The sequence below is a fragment of the Brassica napus genome, unplaced genomic scaffold (assembly GCF_020379485.1).
Source record: "Brassica napus cultivar Da-Ae unplaced genomic scaffold, Da-Ae ScsIHWf_2358;HRSCAF=3044, whole genome shotgun sequence".
Taxonomy (NCBI): domain Eukaryota; kingdom Viridiplantae; phylum Streptophyta; class Magnoliopsida; order Brassicales; family Brassicaceae; genus Brassica; species Brassica napus.
In genome coordinates this window covers 1-7,001 of record NW_026015717.1, presented here as the reverse complement: position 1 = coordinate 7,001, position 7,001 = coordinate 1, and the positions used below count along the sequence as shown (strand labels likewise).

The 7,001-nt window shown below is 34.9% G+C and overlaps 1 pseudogene; it reads right to left on the bottom strand.

The window, feature by feature from the left end:
* Window positions 1-2,515: 2,515 nt before the first annotated feature.
* On the bottom strand, window positions 2,516-6,037 carry LOC125600662 (annotated as a pseudogene).
* Between the last annotated feature and the right edge of the window lie 964 nt (window positions 6,038-7,001).

Genomic DNA, 7,001 nt, shown 5'->3' with positions numbered 1-7,001 from the left:
AATTAACTATATATTTTCGTTCATAGTTTGTATCTTATAATTATAGAAAATATGTATCATATGTAATATTCAAACTATACGCACACTAAACACATAGTACGTAAAACTGAAAAAATGCATTATATTTATATAGCAAACTTTTGGATCTGTCTCTTATAATACTGCCCATGACTTTATAAATATATGAGCTTAGCTTAATTCATAATGATGGCCTCTGCTCCACTATGAGCTTATTAATGTTAATCTTCAACATGAATTTGAATGGCTTCACACCTGAAGTGAGACTTATAGTTTATTGCAGTCATCGTCAATTTTAGGACTCGTAAAGAGTAAAAATCCATTTTTATTTGGAAGGAATATAGGAATATGCGGGTCTTATAACTCCTCTTTATGCCTGAGCGTTTTTACCTCAACCTGAAGTATCTACTTAAACCGAACCGGAAAAACCGAAATCGAATCCGAACTGTTATACAAAAATATATGAACGGGACTTATGAGTTTAGTACTTTGGAGTTTGGTTATAACCCGAATCGAAATCCGAATTAGGATCCGAAGATATCCAAAATTAGTTAAATATGTTAATGTTTTTATATATGTTAAGGTGATTTAGATATTTTAGAGTATTCAAAAATATTTTGTAGTTTGTTTTATTTTTTTATTTTTAACTCCTTTTAGTTAATTTAGTTAGTTTAACTAATTTTAATTATATTTGCAAATAATTTATATATTTTGAATTTATTTTGTCAATTTTTGAGGTTTTAAAATATATATATTTTGGACGATTTTAAACATTGGTTACAATCCGATCCGGACCTAACCCCGAAGGAACCGAACCGAACCCGATCTGATAATTAGTAAAACCCGAATGGGACTTATGAGCATAACACCGAAAATCCGAATCAACCGAACCAAAACCGACGGGGCCACCGAACGCAAGACCTAACTCCTCTTATATATAATGCGTCAAACAAAAATAATTACAAATATTTAGCTAATTAATATGTGAACATATGATTGTTAATTTCACGAAATTAGAATATACTGACATAATCAATACACATTAATATTAGCCTTATTTGAGCAAGATCTTTAATTTTAGTTGATTCGTTTGACCAAATTTCCTTTTCCATATTTATAATCTGTGTTATTATCTTGAATTGCCGCGCACACAATCCCATTACTAAACTACCATAATTGATTTCTAAATAAAAATAGAAAATAAAGACATAATGATATGAATTAGTCCTATATTGAGGAGAGATTCACACTGAACACAATTTAATAGTCCCATTAACTTCGTAAAGCCAAATTCATATAGTATACTTCGTAGACCATTCCAAAACTAAAAATAATTCGGTCACATGAATATATAAATTCCGGTTATATCTTATACACATATGTATATAACAACACAAAATAATACATTATGGCTCAATTAATAACCTAATAATACATGACTCACTTCTCTTTGTAATGAGTACTGTATGAGTTCAACTCACTAGAGTTGTTAGCATGTGAATTCATAAGGAGCAAATATGCCATTGTACGTGTAATAGCATATATTAAGTTAAATTATGTGATCTAAAACATCTCTGTCATATTGGTTTCGATTAAAGATGTATCATGTGGCTACGTGTGTAGTAGCAAGATTTGGAATGTATCTTTACTTTTATAGATTTAGTTTAGGAAGGGAGATTCGTAAGGACTAAAGTATATACCGGACCATTTTTATGTTAAGTTATAATTTCTTTAGAGAATAAATTGTTACATTAAGGTTTGTCCACAGTTATTATAAAGCCGTCACGTAAGCAATAAGTAGATGTTAGGTGTTGACAACTCAGCAAGTTCATATTGTAATTAGTACAAAATTGAGGTTACAACTTTTAAAAGATCCTGAAATAATATATAGGAGATCTTATCACAAAAGTTCAGTTCATATTTTTGCTTACGAAACAAATTCCGAAATCAGAAGTAAACAAAACTAAAACCGATTTGATTAAGCTAAACTAAAGTACCAAACCAAAACCAATTGGCCGGCCACTCATTAACAATTAAGCTTCCTTAATGTGGCACAAGCTCTGGTGAAATATGCCATATTTTGTGTCAAATCAAGAGTCTATTGTAGGCACCGGCGTTTGGTTACTCGTTCTTGTTCGTGTCGGCTTTTTCAAGTTTAGGATCCACTTAAGAACTGAGGGAAATTCGTTCAGATAGTTATCAGTTTAGTACGAATAGTAAAACTAAGAATTGGTTAATATCCGGAAAATCGAGTTCCGTTCAATTAGGTTTTCCAAAGTAATTTAGATAAAATATTGCCGCAAAAGAAAAAGGAAATCAGGCCTTGGCAAACACGTTTGATTGAACTCGTGTTTGCGAGATGGCCACCGATCATGAAACACGCTTCTTCATCTAGCCATATGCTGAATCTTGGTTTTGGGATCGTGTCAGGACATTTAATACATGTACTAAGATTCATCTCGATAAAGAACTTCAACGTACATTACAGTTTCTATAGTTTAGCCTTGTGATTAGTATCCTTTATTACCCTTTTATCAGCAATTGTTTTACAAAAGTTGAAGAAAAGAAAAGCTAAACATAACAGATTTGTCCAACGTTTAAAAGGGCTTCATGTGGAACATGTAAGATAGCACTATTCGCCCTACACATCTTAGCAAGAAACCGGTAAACATAATTAATGGCTATCTTCTTTGGAACCAATGATCCTTTTCTTGCTTTCACCACAGTGTTTCCCATGATATGGACAACCCCTGTCTCTTTACAAATCTTTAGAAACTCCAACTCATCCTCCTCCTCTTCCTCCACCGTGTAGTTCTGACTGAAACTCATTGCGCTATGCGGTGAATCAGCTGGAACTATAGCGGATTCGGTGTAGTCCACCATCGATGAAAACATAACCATGTTTTTATTGTGGTTGTTGTTGTTGTTACGTATCAATTCATCTCTGGACTCTTGTCTATGGTTAAATGAATAAGGGCTATAGTTTGAATCTGACTCCATCATTGTTTCGGTTTGGACGAACGAGAAGAGATTATCGAACAGTTTGTTTTCAAAATCGTCGTCTTTCCTGTGTAGATCTTTGTAACCATACCTATAAAAAAAGTTTTAGAGATTTATAACGGTCTTAAAACACTTTTTTTTTTCTAAAGAACAGAGAAGAAGAAAGGATAGTACCTGGCTACGCAGCGGAACATTCGGAATGTCTTTGGTCCGATTCTCTTCACAAGAAACCTCTCTTCTTCAGGGACAGTGTATACCGGGAGGTTCTTGACGCATACAAACACTACGACGGAGTGAATCGCGGGAGGTTAGTGATAAAATGAGAGAAGATGCGAGGGACACCACTCGCTAGTTCCGAGTGGATCAACCCGATCCCGGGGACACGTACAAGCCCAAGGCTGGGACCGAGACCGAGGATCCAACTCATGGAAACTCTACTGTGCACTTCAAACTCATACTTCTTGACTGTTACGTAATTCCAAACAAACATTACCAGAAGGGAGATGGCTGCTATCATGAGCGGAACCCATCCTCCTTCATTGACCTTTAAGATCACAGCCGAGAAGTACGACAATTCCACCACGAGGAGAGAATGGCGAATACAAGGACAAAGATCCAGTGGCGCCGCCACACGAGAAGCATGGTCAGCACCATCAGTAATGTAGTCACAAGCATCACGACCACAACCGCAGTTCCTAATATTCGCCAAGATACCAAAAACAGTCAGATAAATACTAAAAATCTAACTAACAATGCCAAACCTCTAGTCCTGTACATCTTACCGTATGCATTTCCGATCTCGGTCTGGTTCTTGAAACTAGCAGTGACGGTGATGCAACCAATCATGAGTATCCAGTTAATATCAGGGCAATAGATCTGACCTAGGAACTTCTTGGAAGTGTGAACAATTTTAACTCGAGGGAAACATCCATGAGACACGGCCTGTTTGATTATCGAATAAGTCCCTGAGATGGTAGCTTGGCTCCCAACGATTGCAGCTCCGGTCGCCACTATTAACATCGGCCAATATACGCTTTCTATGGGGTCAAAGCAAAAGAGAGTTAGTTAGATGAGCTTCCAACTTAAAACTACATGATAGTTGTTTGACCATTAATCTCAGGATATCAGACCAAATATCGACTAGATTGGAGTTTTCGGGCTATGATATCATATTAAATCAGACGAGTTTCCAACAAATGACAGTAACTAGATTGACTCATATCCTTTATAATAATTAAGATCTTTTTTAACTTCTAACATGGGACTTTGTCCCTAATAAGAGCTTCAGTATTCTGGAAGAGCACACTATAAATTCAAGACTAGTAAAGCTTTTGAAAAATGTTTAGGACAAACCAGGGATAGATGCATAGAAGGCGTCTTTATAATGTTCCTTGTGGTTCACAAGAAACGCAGCTTGTCCGCAGTATGCTAGAAGAAGACAAGGGAATACAAAAAGTGTAAAAGCTAGCTGTATCGCTTGTAAAGGGAAATAAGAAATGTCCGCGAATAGTGCCTCCGTGCCTACAATTTTTTCAAAGGAAACATTTTAAAGATAGCTTCCAACTTCCGATGTGAGACTTTGTACCTATTAAAACATTTTAAAGATAGCTCTAAAGAAATCTCTTTGAAGCTACTTTTACCTGTTATGCTGAGAAGAATGCCACCAAGCGAAATCCAACCATCTCGCCCTCTTCTTTTGAAGTACAAGTATATATATTTTGGCGAAAACGCTTTTAAAACGCTTGTATCGTGTTTGCAGATGTTGTATATGCCAGTGGCTCCAATGAAGAGGAACCAAATAAGAACGATAGGCGCAAAGAGCCACCCCACCTTGTCCGTACCATAGTGTTGCATACTGAACAGTCCAATTAAAAGGATGACAGACACAAGCACAACGATGTCTGCCAAAACAAAATGATCATAGCAAGTGAGCAAAAACAAAAAAGATATGAAAACTGAATTTGCATGTTACCGCTGCTCATCTTTGGGATTGTTGACTCTGATCCCACCAGTGGCTGAAAGAACTGTTAAAAAGAAGGTTTTGTAAACTGAAAGGTCTGAGTGAACATGTCAAGAAAGAAAGGGAGAGAAGCTTCTTAGTTACCGGAGATGGCTGGGGTTAAGATACCATCACCTATCATCATACACGTCCCTATAAGAACAATGACAAGAAGTGCTCTCTTCTTGGAATGTCTACTCTCCAACCACTTCTTTGTTTTAGCAGCAAAAGATCCTTCAGCGACTGAAGTTCGACTATAAGTCGTGAGATCCTCGTCGCTGCGTTGTTGATTCGGGATGAGATTCACGTTACCATGTCTACAAAGCAATGAGTATATAGCTAAAGTCCACCTGCACACAAACATTGAGTATAAACTAAACCGGTTTGGTTAAAAACAATGATCAAGCTTTTAAAAGCTTACCTTGACCATTATCATTAGCTTTGCAGACAATGAACACATACTTTATGAGAGGTATAAGCAGAAGAGAGTAAATGATCAAAGAAAGAGCTCCGATTACATCTTCACTATCATCAATTCCATCAGGGAATGTATTGTAGAACACATACAATGGAGAAGTCCCTAGATCGCCATAAACTATCCCTAGACTTTGGAATGATAGTCTCAGTAGCATCAACATCGAAAAGCTCTGATGAAAAAAGCAAAAATTAAAAAAAACCTAATCTTTTTTCCATTTCTCAAACTCTCTATATGAAACCGAAACAGAGTAAAATAGAGTAAGTAATTACTTTTTCTCCGTGCATGTCCTTGAGCATGTCAGCTTCTTCGTCCATGGGTTGATCGAGTCCCTCCTCAAATTCCCTCATAAGTTCTCTGTCTCTTTCTTCGATCGTGCTTTCTCCATCTGTAACAGATGCTTCTACCCTTTCTGCCATCTTTTGTAATCTTGATATGAGACCAAACTTGAAACTCTTTTAAGTTTTGACATGAATATAAGAAGCGACTCGAGTTATTACAGAGCACGTATGTCTTTGTCAACTCTGGTTCTGTCATGGAATTGAATAAAGGCTACACCGGAAGAAAAAAAATTCAAAACTTGTTGAAGAAAGCGACACCCCCTTTTATAAGAATTCTTAAATTAGAAATAAGAGAATCAGTCAAACAAATGATAGTTTGAAAGACGTTGACAAAATTAAAAACGAGTGGTATATACTTTTCTACTTTTCTGCATTCAAATATTGGCATATACTTCGATTTCTGATTGTAATATCTATTGACAAAGCAATCATAAGTTATTGACACCGTGTGAAAATGGTTGTGTATTTTCCTTTGTGTTGTTTTCACCACCTGACAGTCTGACACATGCCGCACAAATTTTATAATCGTGTACCATGAAATCCTTTTTTGGTACACATGTAATGGGTCGTATACTCATAATAAAAAATACTCTTTTCTGTTTTTATATAGATGACATTTAGAATTATTCGTATAGATTAAAAATAATAATTATCTTATAAAAATAGTCCTTAACTATTTAGCCAACTACAATTTCGATCAATGATAAAATAAAACATAACACAAAACATAAATGGTTATATAATATAGAATTAATATATTTTGTATAAAACTTAAGAATTTTATTTAATTTGAATTATTTTTTATTTACCTTTTTTAAATATTAATTTTTTTTTTACGAATCAAATTGGATATATGATTAAAAATATAAAAAAATCAAATATCAAAATGCCGAAAAATTCGCATGGAATTAAATTATTATTCAGATGAAACTGATCGGATCACAAATATTTCAAAAACCTAGATATTTGATTCGTGTTCATTTTTAACGCATATACATCTCTTGCAAAAAGAAAAGATTTTAATATCAGCTTTTATATAATATTATTAATTTAAGAACCATCAGTCGGAAAGACCCAAGTTAAACAAACAGTCATCTTGATCGGATATGCTAATAATATCTCTCTTCCTTTATAAATACAACTGACAATTAGAACAGTACATGTATAA